Source organism: Sesamum indicum, linkage group LG4 (assembly GCF_000512975.1).
Source record: "Sesamum indicum cultivar Zhongzhi No. 13 linkage group LG4, S_indicum_v1.0, whole genome shotgun sequence".
In the NCBI taxonomy this organism is placed as follows: Eukaryota; Viridiplantae; Streptophyta; class Magnoliopsida; order Lamiales; family Pedaliaceae; genus Sesamum; species Sesamum indicum.
The window spans coordinates 7,699,405-7,712,598 of record NC_026148.1 but is presented as its reverse complement, the minus strand read 5'-3'; positions in this window follow the sequence as shown (position 1 = coordinate 7,712,598).

Sequence of the window (13,194 nt, the reverse complement as noted above, 5' to 3'; positions counted from 1 at the left end):
ATTCTTATTGGGAAGTCTTGAAGAAATCAAATGCGCCGTAGCCATAGGCGGGAGTAGTCTGACTCCCTCGAAAGGGAGATAAGGGTGTGTTTGGAGTTGATCATGCTGACTGTAAACGGGCCTTGAATGCCCAATCTAGCAATAAGATGATGCATTTGACTGTAAGGGGGTGTTCTATGTGAGAATTTTCCAACGAGAAAAAATCAATAGGGCGCCGCGAGCGCCTTCATCTCAGCATCTGCAAATGAAAGAGTGGGTCGGCCTTGGTTAACGGACTTGATACCGAGTGGTTAGGGGTTATGATCGGCCAGAAAAATTATTCTTAGATCAGAGGGATGTTGATGGAGACTCCGATTTCCGACCGAATTAGAAACAACTTCAACAAATGATTTTTTTAGAGGAATTGACTTCTACTGTCAGCCTGTTTCTGCATAACAGGGGGCAATTTCTGATTTGACTCATCCGAGTTGGAACCGGACTCGTCCGAGTTGGCTACCAAGGTCTCCAAAAACATTTTCATAAACCATTGACTGTGTTCCCAACTAGGTAAGCATCATTTTTTATTTCAACTCACAATCGTCATTCTATTCTTGATAATAATCACATTCTCAATAACAATTCCCAATTTGATTTCATCAACAATCAATTATATGATTATCACATAATCATATCCCGCATATCTCTACATTACCATCACATATCACATAGTAACAATTTCATCAATATTATGATAATCTAACAAATAATGCACAACAAATTATATAAACAATCAATATACGAAAGCCACGCATAATAATATAAAGCCAAGTCTACGTTCGTATCCAAGAAACCAATATATATAATATATACAATACTACACATATATATATATATATATAAATTCAATTAGCTATACTTACCTTACTTCATCTATTTCTTTTTCATTCACTTCTTCATACTGAAATAGGATGTCTTGGAATTTTAATATCTTTATACATCTAATTGTTCTATAATATCTTTGTATACAAATTCTCGAAAATTCAAGTAAGTTTTCTTCCACTCATAATTGTCTTTAATTTCTGCTTCATTAAATATTCTTGTTATAATTTTTATAATCTTTATATAATTTATTGTTAATTTTCATATTCATTCTTTTAGATCTTTATATTTCCTTACATGGTATCAAATATGGTTGTTATATTCAAATTCTTCTTGGTTTGTGATATCCTGGTACAAAATGGTATTAGAGCCATGCAAATCTTGAGTTTATCCATATATAGAAGTTCATAATTTGTGAATCGAACTTCGATTTGTTCTTAGCTAGCTGAACCTTTTTAATGCAATTCAACTCTCAAGCTATTAATTTGCTAATTGACTTTCACAAAGTGATACTCACTCAATTCGATAAAAGAATTAAGGTAAGAATGGATCTGAGTTTCTTGGTGAACAGTGTCAGAATTTCTTTAAAAGAGAAGGAATAATACATCAAACATGTTGCATTTATACTCCCCAATAAAATGGTGTTGTAGAAAGAAAGCACAAACACCTTTTACCAATAGCTAGAGCATTGATGTTTCAATCTAATGGGCCTAAAATGTTTTGGACAAATGCAATTCTTGCAGCAACCTATATAATTAATAGGATACCTTCACATGTTTTAGAATGGAAAACACCATATGAAGTGTTATATAATAAACCAGTGAATTACAATCATTTCAAAACTTTTGGGTGTTTGTGTTTTGCAAAATGTACTACCCCATAAATCCATTTGATCTCGAGCACAGAAGTGTATATTCTTAGGACATGCTCCAAGCATATGACTTGAATAGAAGGATTAATTTAATCTCTAGAGATGTAACATTTAAAGAGGATGTTTTTCCTTATATGGGACATCAGCCTGATCCTGTCACTTGTCCCATACCTCAAATACTTGATGATCTGGACCAGAAGGAAACTGTTAACTCTAAGCGTGCCTCAGAAACTGATCAAAACAATGACAATAGGTATCCTGCAAACAATTCACTTGAAGAAGGAAATGAAGAAGTTAATCATAGACCAAATGAAACACTATGAAACACTAAGAAGATCTTCCAGATTAAAGGTTAGACCAATAAAGTTCGAAGACTTTATATGTTCTAGCAGCCTTGATTCTTCAGACTTGCCTACAATCATCCACAGCCACTCAATGCATACTTGCTTACTCACAGCTTCCCAGCTTCCACAAGAGCCTAGAACTTATGCTCAAGCAGCCAACAAAAGAGAATGGAGAGAAGCAGTGGCTGTAGAACTTAAGGTACTAGAAGGAAATCAAACATGGGAAATAACTAAACTTCCTCACAACAAAAGAGTTATAGGCAGCAAATGGATTTTTAAGATCAAGGTCAAACCAGATGGATACATAAAATGATACAAAACTGGATTAGTGGCTAAAGGTTATAACCAAATAGAATGTATAGATTACATTGATAGTTTCTCACCTGTGGCCAAGGCTGTAACAGTGAGAGTTCTTATCGTTGTTGCTGCTTAACTAAAATAGTATTTACACCAATTAGATATAAATAATGCATTCTTGCATTGAACCTTAGATGAAGAAATATATATGAAGCCACCTGAAGGATATAATGTCCCTGAAGGGCATGTTTGCAAATTAAAAAGATCTCTTTATGGCTTAAAACAAGCCTCAACACAATGGAACTTAGAATTTACAACAAAATTAGAAAATTTTGGCTTCATTCAGTCAAAACATGATCATTGTTTATTTACTAAACTGACACCTGTAGGATTTTTGTAGCACCCCCTACTCGTTACATCTAATTATTACTATTTCATCCTTTCTTTAATCAGAACTTATTCTATAAGTAATTGAGTTTTAACTCGTAAAATAAATTCTAATTTATTAATATAATATATATATATATCACAAAAGGTATTAGATATCACCAAAAGTTTATATTTACCCTCACTAGATGTCCTCATGTACATAACCTCAAGGAAAATCATACCACAACCTTAAATACAGATCCCGATAAAAGACCAGAATATTTAACAACCCAACAATCAAAAACTCTGGCTTCAGATGTCACGGCTGACCCACCTAATAAAGACGACGGCACCGCTCAAAGTCCAATGTGGCTAATTAGTGTGACCTATTTCCTGAAAAGTATGTGGCAAGGAATGAGCTGCCTACTCAATAAATATAGCCAATCAGTTTATATATATACACAGGCAACAATTCACATACATGCAGTCACATCAACAATAGTCATTCATCATATAGCAACATCAGATATAAGCAGTAATACATACTCACAACTATAAATCAATCCATGACAATATTCGACATTATCGTTTATTAGTTAAGAGCCCCACTTACTCTAATTGGAGAACATCAGTCAATGGTTTCGCCGTCCATGATCATATCATATACAGCAGGATACCCGTTGTGTAATATCCCCACACTCTTTTACTCCAGCTGTGTAGCAATATAGCACAGGACATCACAACAAACATGGTACCCCCATACCACCCCAGTGTGTAGCTAACAGCACAGGATATTCCCCGCTACCCCAGAATACCCCGGTACCCTACGCGCCATGGTACCTAGCTTAAATTATATATTTTCATATCTCATTATTAATCACATTATCATCCTCCAACCTCAAGTGACTTCCTATCACCTATCTTGGAGCTCCTCTGCATAAAGGTCATAAGAAGAAAATTCTTTTTGAACCTCTTATTGACAAAATCAGAAACAAGATAAGTGGATGGGAGCATAAACAACTTTCACAAGGGGGCAGGCTTCAACTTATTAAAAGTGTACTGTCCTCTATGCCTGTTATCTTCTTCAAGTTTTGAGTCCTTCGATTGGCACTCTGTAGAAAATTGAACAACTGTTTGCCAAATTATTTTGGGGATCCGCTACAGACCACAGGAAATTTCATTGGACTAAATGGGCTTTCATCTGCTATCGTTGTGAAGAAGGGGGCTTGGGTATCAGAAACATTAGGGATACTGTCATAGCCTTCACCCATAAACTCTGGTGGCGGCTGAGACAAAACAATTCTCCATGGGCCAGCTTTACTATCAATAGATATTGTAAAAAGTCTACACCTGCCTCTACTATAGCTAAACCAAAGGACTCTAACATTTGGAGAAGAATTTGTAGCATTAAATCTATCCCTCAGGAGAACATTTTTGGAGCCTTGGAGCTGGTAATGTATCTTTCTGGTATGATTGTTGGCTCCTTGCTGGCCCCCTTCATTCCCTCATACACCCTAATAGAGCGTCAAATGCCCTGGTAAAAAACTTTTGGACCAACCACACATTGGATATTGGTAAACTTTTATGCATTCGAAATCATCCCCCCACGGTTCCTTTTCTACAAAATCAGCTTGGGAGATTACTAGAGATCACAAACCTTCCCTTCCCATCTTCAAATATCTCTGGTCTCCCCTTGTCAGGCCTACCATTTCTATCTTCATTTGGAAAGTCCTCCATAACTGGATACCAGTTGACAGCAGACTCAAACAAAAAGGCATCTCTCTAGCCTCTAGATGTGTTTGTTGTTTAAAGGAGGAGGAGACTATCCCTCACCTTTTTCTTCATAGCAAGGTTTCCCTTGAAATCTGGAGCTTCTTTGCCTCCAAATTTCTAGTCAATATTCTTGTCGCGGACAATTTTTTTATGATCCTTCAAGCCTGGAGAAGCAATATTTCAAATCAGCTTCACATCAGAGATTAGGAGTGGCAACGAGTCGAGCTCAACCAGTTCGAGCTCGAACTCGAGCTCAAAATGATTTTTTATTTTTGATTTTTTGATTTTTTTTGTTTTTTTGTTTTTTTTTCTTTATTATTATTATTATTATTATTATTATTATTATTATTATTATTATTATTATTATTATTATTATCATCATTATTATTATATTAAATTATGAGAATCACCAATTTTTTTACATAAATTTATAAGTAATAAAATAGATTGTATAATGTATACTATATTATAAATATACCAAAATATAGTATGAAATTCTAATTTATTGTTATAAATATAAACTACTGATTAGTTTAGTAGTAATATAATTAGTAAATTATACAAAAAAAAAAAAAAACATGCTGAACAGTTTAAAGTTATTGGGAAAGTATCAATTATCTGAAATAATGCAATTAAAATACATAAAAATATTTTATAGTTGAGATTAATATATGTTCACAATCTGCAGTAACTTTATATATTTATAAATGTTAGTATTACATTGATGTACAACATGGGTTAATCAAACGATAAAAATTCAGATCATACCGTTAGATATGATCAAACTTACAGAAAAATATACTTGGTAAAGTTTTAGACTTATTGGATATACGGATGTCAAGATATCGTACTCAAAATATAAGAATAATCATTCAAGTCGGTGTATCGTAGAATCAGGCCATGTGATTTTAAATCAAACCGTCCGATATGATCTAATGGACACGGTCTTATATATATAAATTTGATGTGAATCCGGTGCTCAGATTTTAAGATACCGTAATTGTTGATTAAATTTTTTGATCTCATTATATATATAATAAAATAATAATTAAAATAATTAAAATTGTTCAACCATCACTATTATTATCATTATCATTATTTTTAGATTAATTCATATGAATCACTAAAGTTTGACATAAATTTATAAATAATAAAATAGATTGCATAATGCATAGTATGTATCCTAATAATAATATAAAACTCAAAAATAGATAACAAAATCATAAGTGAATTACTTATCAATTTAAAAAATTATAACGTAATACAAATATATATTAAAATATAACATAAAGTTTATATATGTCATATTAAATAATAATTTTAATTACAAAAAATATTATAATTTACTAAGTTGTTGATTAAATTTATATTTGTATAAAGATTAATAAATAAAATTACCATAATTTATTATTATCCAAAATAAAATGTACGATATTGATTAATAATTATAATATCTGATCAATTTTGATAATAAAATTGATCAAATATAAAATATAAATTTCAATATATAAAAAATTCAAAAATAAAAATATATATAAAAAAAATAGAAAGCTCGAGCTTGAGCTCAAAATCGAGCAGGCTACTCATCTGCTACTCCTATCAGAGATATTCTTCCCCGGCTGATCATATGGAACACTTGGACTTGCAGGAATCCAGCCATATTTGAGGGGGCTCCTTACAGAGCTAATCGTATTATCTCACAAACCCTCAATTACGTTCATCTTCTCGGTAAAACCAATCTCATGAGAGCTATATCACCGTAAAATAATTTCTATTTTATCAATATAATATATATATCACAAAAGATAATGGATACCACCAAAAGTTTATATTTACCTTCACTAGATTTCCTCATGTGCATAACCTCAAAGGAAGTAGTATCACAATTTAAAACACAAACCCCGATAAAAGACCAGAATATTTAACATCCAAACAACCAAAAACTCCGACTTCAGATGTCACGGCTGACCTACCTAATAAAGACGACGGCACAGCTCAAAGTCCTGTAGCATCCCTTTCGCTACAAGGGCTATATCTACCCTAAACGTCATACTTATAATAATCCCTGTGTTCATACATATATATTTGCACATAATTATCTAATCAATTTGCATACGTAATCCCATCACGTCATAGTAGTATTATCAACCCACAATATTATATATATATATACATATCACACACCACAAGGCGATTCGTCACAAGTAATCCGCACATTTATATTCTCTCTATACAAACAAAATGTGATTTGTACTGTAACTGAGAAAGAGGAGAAAACTGCATACTAGCCCGACCTACCTGAGTATAGCACGTGGACCTATTTTTCAACAGTCAGACACTTCAAAGTCTATTCCTGAAAGAAAATGTTAGCAGGGGAATGAGCCTGCCACTCGGTAAGTAAATAACCAACCCTATCTATATATGCATATTAAACACAACCCAAACAAGATAAACAAGCAACACGAATGGAACACAATCAATTTAATTCCAACATAATCAGTTTTATTACACCACATGACTATCTCATAACAAGACAATCAACCAAACTCCATTTTTCCTAGTTTGCTTACCAGAAGGTGATATTGTGTTTTTCCCGCCAACTCAATCTCACCGTTATATAAATTTAAGTGAACCCCCTTGACAGCCGGCTCATCAATCTCATTTCGCACATAACATTTTCATTTCGCACATAGCTCTTTCATATCGCACATAGCTCTTTCATTTCGCACATAGCTCTTTCATATTGCACATAGCTCTTTCATATCATATTTTCGCCTTATAAGCTTTTCAACACATCAAGGGGTATTCACACCACAATTATATTCAATTTTCACCACTCCCTCATTTGCACATATCACAATTCTTGTAAGCAACTAGTAACATAAAATAATATATTAACATATTCTCATTTTCAGACATCCACAACACATCAAACAACAAACATAATATTTCAACGTATTTCCTTATTCCACGTATACAATACCGTCAATCAAATCAAATAATCCATCACTCATATATTTCAGATAAATCCATGTCAGCATGAATCACAAATTCATATAACAGTAAAACTACAAATAAAGAGGACATATATAGATAATACTTAATTATTTACTTACCTCGACCTTACAACGCTTTTATCTATCCAATAGATAGTGGTTCGGTCTTTTCACTTTACCCCGTATCCTATAATGAGTTATTAAACCACATACACTTAATATATCGAGAATATCGTAGTTTCTTTTAAATACAATATTAAATATTATTCGTACAATTTCAAATAATTTTTCAATATTCCATTTCTATCGAAGTACTAATCTTCATTTTTCCTCTTTATTAACATACCGTTAATTAAATATAATTCTCGGAGTATTTCTATGAATTTTCTATCAATTTCTCGCTACTATACAATTTAATTAAACAATAATACATACAATTGCGTATTTGGTTAATAATTCTGATGGAATTGTATAAATTGGCTATAACAATATTCAAATCTAATGAATTTAATAATCTAACTAACCAACGATATCAGTTTTATATCCAATTTGATATTTAATTCGACACTATTTTAAATAGTCAAACTCATAAAACTATTCCGATTGAATAGTACATCGCTTAATATAAACAACATTTAATAAATGGACTAATTAAGTAATATAAATATATAAATTAATAAAAATTAAAATTATACCTCGTACCTCTATTTCTTTCTCTTTCTTCTTGCCGAAGTGTGTGTGTGGTGTGTGTATGTTTGTGTGTGTACAGCAAGAACAACAACAAAAGATATTTTTCATGGGACATCACAACAAATATGGTATTCCCACACCACCTCAGTGTGTAGCTAACAGCACAGGATATTCCCCGCTGCCCGGAATACCCTGGTACCTTACACGCCATGGTACCTAGCTTAATTCATATATTTTTCATATTTCATCATTAATCATATCATCATAAACCATTGACTATGTTCCCAATTAGGTAAGTACCATCTTTTATTTCAATTCACGATCATCATTCTTCTTTATAATAATTACTTCCTCAATAATAACTCCCAATTTGATTTCATACAACAATCAACTATTCGATCATCACATAATCATATCCCACATGTCTCTACATTACCATCACATAACACATAGTAACAATTTCACCGATATTATGGTAATCTAACAAATAAATTATATATACAATCAATATACGAAAGCCACATATATAAATATAAAGCCAAGTTCATGATCACATCCAAGAAATCAATATATATAATATATACAATACTACACATATATATATATATATAAATAAATCTAATTAGCTATACTTACCTTAAATCCCAAAATGCTTCGATTTCATGAGGAACTACTCAACCCTTTACTTTGTCGTCACGTCCTATAATAGACTATTATACGTATAATTAATATATTTAGAATATTATAAACACTAAATAAAATATTATATAATGTTCGTACATTTTCCACCAATCTTTTAATATTCTATTTATATTAAAGTCCAAACCCCTGTTCCAATTTATTGTAAATAACTACACTTTCTAAACTTCTCAAACGTATATTTAATTTATCAACTAATTCATAAGAATTAATCTAATCAAACCCCTTATATATTTATAACTATCATTTTTAATAACATCCGTAAATTATATTACCATTGAAACCTCATTTTCCCTCTTTAATAACATAATATTTCTTAAATATAACTTTTCGAGGTATTTCTATGAATTTTCTATCAATTTATCGTTGCGGTATAATTTAATTAAGCAACAATACATAGAATTACATATTTGGTTAATCATTCCGATAGAATTACTTAAATCAACTATAATAATAATTAAATCTAACAAATCTAATAATTTAATTAACCAACTATATCATTTTTATATCAAATGTAATATTTATTTCGACACTAATTTAAATAGCCAAAATCATAAAATAGTCTGATTTAATAGTACATCACTCGATATAAACAATATTTAATAAATGGAAAAATTAAATAATATATTTATATAAATTAATAAAAATTATAATTATAATTTCAAGCCTCTGTTTCTCCTTTGGGCGAGAGCGAAATTGTAATTAACAATGTGTTTGTGTGTGAAATTGTACATGTGTGTGTGGTAATTGAGAAAGAGAGGAGAGAGAAGTGAGGTGGGCGCCGCCCACTCTATCCTCTCTCCCTTCTCCTGTTATATATATATATATATATATATATATATATATATATATATATATATATATATATATATATATATATATATATATATATATATATATATATATATATATATATATATATATATATATATATTTATATGTATATATTATATATATCTGTTTATATATATATATATGTGTTTATATATATTATTATATATATAATATTATTATTATATTTATTTAATTAAATTTTTTTCAAAATACCTATTACGTCTTTTCTAATTTTCTTAATTAATATAATTTGCCTCCAAATATTATAACGAATTCTAATTTAATCCGTTCAAGTTTTATTATATCCCAAATTCAGTCTATAATTTATTTATCAATTAAATTTAAATTTCTAATAATTACCAATTCGTCTCCCAATTACGTGAAAAATTCTACAGATGTCACATAAATTGTGCATTGATAACAACATTAGGAAAATTTGGGTGGAAACAGATGCCAACATCGCCATAAAACTCATTTCCTCTCTCCCCAAGGGCCATGGCACCTTCAAAATTTGTTGCAACAAATTAGAGATCTTCTATCCCAAACAGATTTCAAGATATCACACATCTTTCGAAAGGGCAACCAAGTGGCCGATTATTTTGCTAACTAAGCATGTTTCAACCAACATCTCACCATTTATCCCCTGATAATATTACAGGTATTCCTAAAGGTTTTATTAGACTTGACGCCTGCTCCTTCCCGGCTATTAGAATCAGAAGTACTAGTACCTTTAATTTCAGCTAAAATTATTTTCCATGAAATTAGGGGTACTTCACTACTGATTGGTTCTTTGTTGATACTTGTTGTCTTATCTGACCTTTTCTGTGTTGTTTTTGTGATTGTACCTATATAGATTCATTGGACGTTACTCGTCTAATTGGTTGACATTGGGACCAATGTTTCTCTGGATACCTTTTAATTTTGTCACCTCTACTGCTCTCCTTTATCTTGTTGCTTGTTGTTATATCTTTTGCAGGTCTTATGAACCCCTTTCAAGGTTCAAAGGCTGCCAGGCAAGCTACACAAACATGATCTCCACGTTAATACTAATATTCGTTATTAATCCTTTTGGAACATTACACACACTCTGGCTTGGCCTTTTTGTACAGATCTATTTGCAGATGCTGTGTGATCCACGTCGTGGTGGGATAACAAAAATCTTTTTGACTCGTCATAATTTTTCTAGGACACATGTTTAGGTCTTTTGTTGTAAGGGAGTAGTACTCCTTGTTTATGGCTTTACTAGAAATTCTAAGGAGGTAACTCTCCCAGCTGTAACTATTTTGTACATTTTAATATAGAAGGACTTGGGACTCTGAAAAGCTCCCCCCTAGGTGGTTTTTGTTAAAAAAAAAAAAAAACTTTACCTTTTTTTGTTTCTTTAGATGAGCAGCAATGTACGTTGTTTCCCTTTTTTTTCCTCTTTCGTTTATTTTAGGATCCAAATTAGAACCAATCTAATTTGTCTACACCACATTATGGAATAGATATAGTTTTTTTTTTCTATTGCTAGATAGAACAAAGAAAAAGAAGAAAAACAACTCCAAACTAACACTATTGTTTAGTGCTTTTGGATTGTTTTATATCTAACTTGAATCCAATTTAATACAAAACAAAAAGGAGAATATTTTGAGAGAAAATTACAGCAAAATTTCATGGCTCATTAGTCGGTTATGTTGGATATGTGTGTAGTTTTGTATATTACATATAATTGAATTCAAAAATTAAATAACTACCAAGTTTGCCTCCAAGGCAACCTACACACACATGAATATAACCTTAAACCATGATGAAATAACCACTCGATTATCTTCTTCATGGTGAGGAGTTTCAACTCCTTCTTAATTTGTTCCAACCTCCCTCAAATGGGCTTGAACTCAAAGTATGGATCGGGCTTGATCTAATCAAATTAAATTAAGCCCAACCAAAGTCCATTGTACAATAATTAATTAAATCAATTTTAGCCCAACTAGTCAAAAGATTCATTTAATCCAATTAAATAAATTTAAGCTCAAACACTAATTAATTGATCTATAAATTAATTAAGTCAAATGTAATAAATTAATCTGATTAATCTAAAGGTGTTAAGCCCAAAATTAATTAATTCTTGAGCTATCCATCAAATGGATTATTAAATAAATAACCCAATCATTTATATATTCTCCTTAAATTAATTTAATCCAATTAAATTAATTCGTTTCTTCTCAAATTAATTTTAAATTAATTCCATCAATTTCATAGTGATTTGTGTGTGACTATTTAGGTTCACCCTGAGCTAGACTTAAGCATTGTGTCAACACTAATAATTAGTTAAATCTAATTTAATTAATTATTTCTAGTTAACCAATAATCTGAAACGTCTGTCACCATGGGTGGTCGTCTAGTAATGGTCTATGGCACTAGAGACTAGGTGAATATTGGAGTGAACATTTAAGCTCTCGAGTTCCATACAGTACAATCCTTCCATCGACCATCTCTCGACCTTAGTCTAGGACATGGAATTGGGCGTCGGTTCCCATCCTGGACCAAGCAACTATGTTGAATACTTGAGATGCATTTACTCTATTGATCGACAAAGGAAACCATTTCCTATTGGACCAATCGCTATGGCCATAGATTTAGAGAGTCTAAATCATCTCAGAGCGCATAGGAGATATATCCATCATATACTGATAGGCGACGGATTCTATCTTGAGATCCACCATCCTCAATACATATGATGACTACACTGGACAAGGCTTATAATGACCACATCGAAGACACAGTCATCTCTTTCTAGATCCAATATATAGCCATCATATGCATGCGACTGCCATATATTCCTCAAGTCCAAGGACTATTCGTGTACTATCAGAGCCACGAATTCAAGTCATACCAACTAAGCCTCCAAGGCTTCCATATGACGATTCCTACGAGTTAGTTCAATTAATTAACAACCTTGTAAACTAATCCACTAAAATTGCATAGAGATCCCATGTCTGTCGCAGATGAAACACGGCACTCATCCAATAAATGCAATACTTAGTGCAAGTCTCTATAGGACTCTCGATGCCCAGTCTCGAGGTCCTCGACTTGAAATGTTTCGGACTAACCCTCAGAAGTTAGTTTGATAGCTGTCATCCGATGCGCAACCTAACATCATGGGTTATTTAATTGGTCTATGGGCATTTGTTGTGACATAAAACACCGTTCAATGTAAATAGTAAGCACAACAAACATATGGTGCCACAGATGAATGCTTACTACATTCATCAAGATAATATCACATTTATAAAGATTGCTAAACAGTTCCCAAAACCGCCAATGCGATTGGCTTTTTGGTCTCCATTTGTAACAGAAAGGCCTCCCCCAAGAACTCGAACTCTAACATCCAACAGACTCCTTGCGGGCTAGGAGTCCTCCTCCGCCTCAAACTCTCCTCCTCACTCAAATAATAACTCTAACAACATGATCCCTAAAAAAT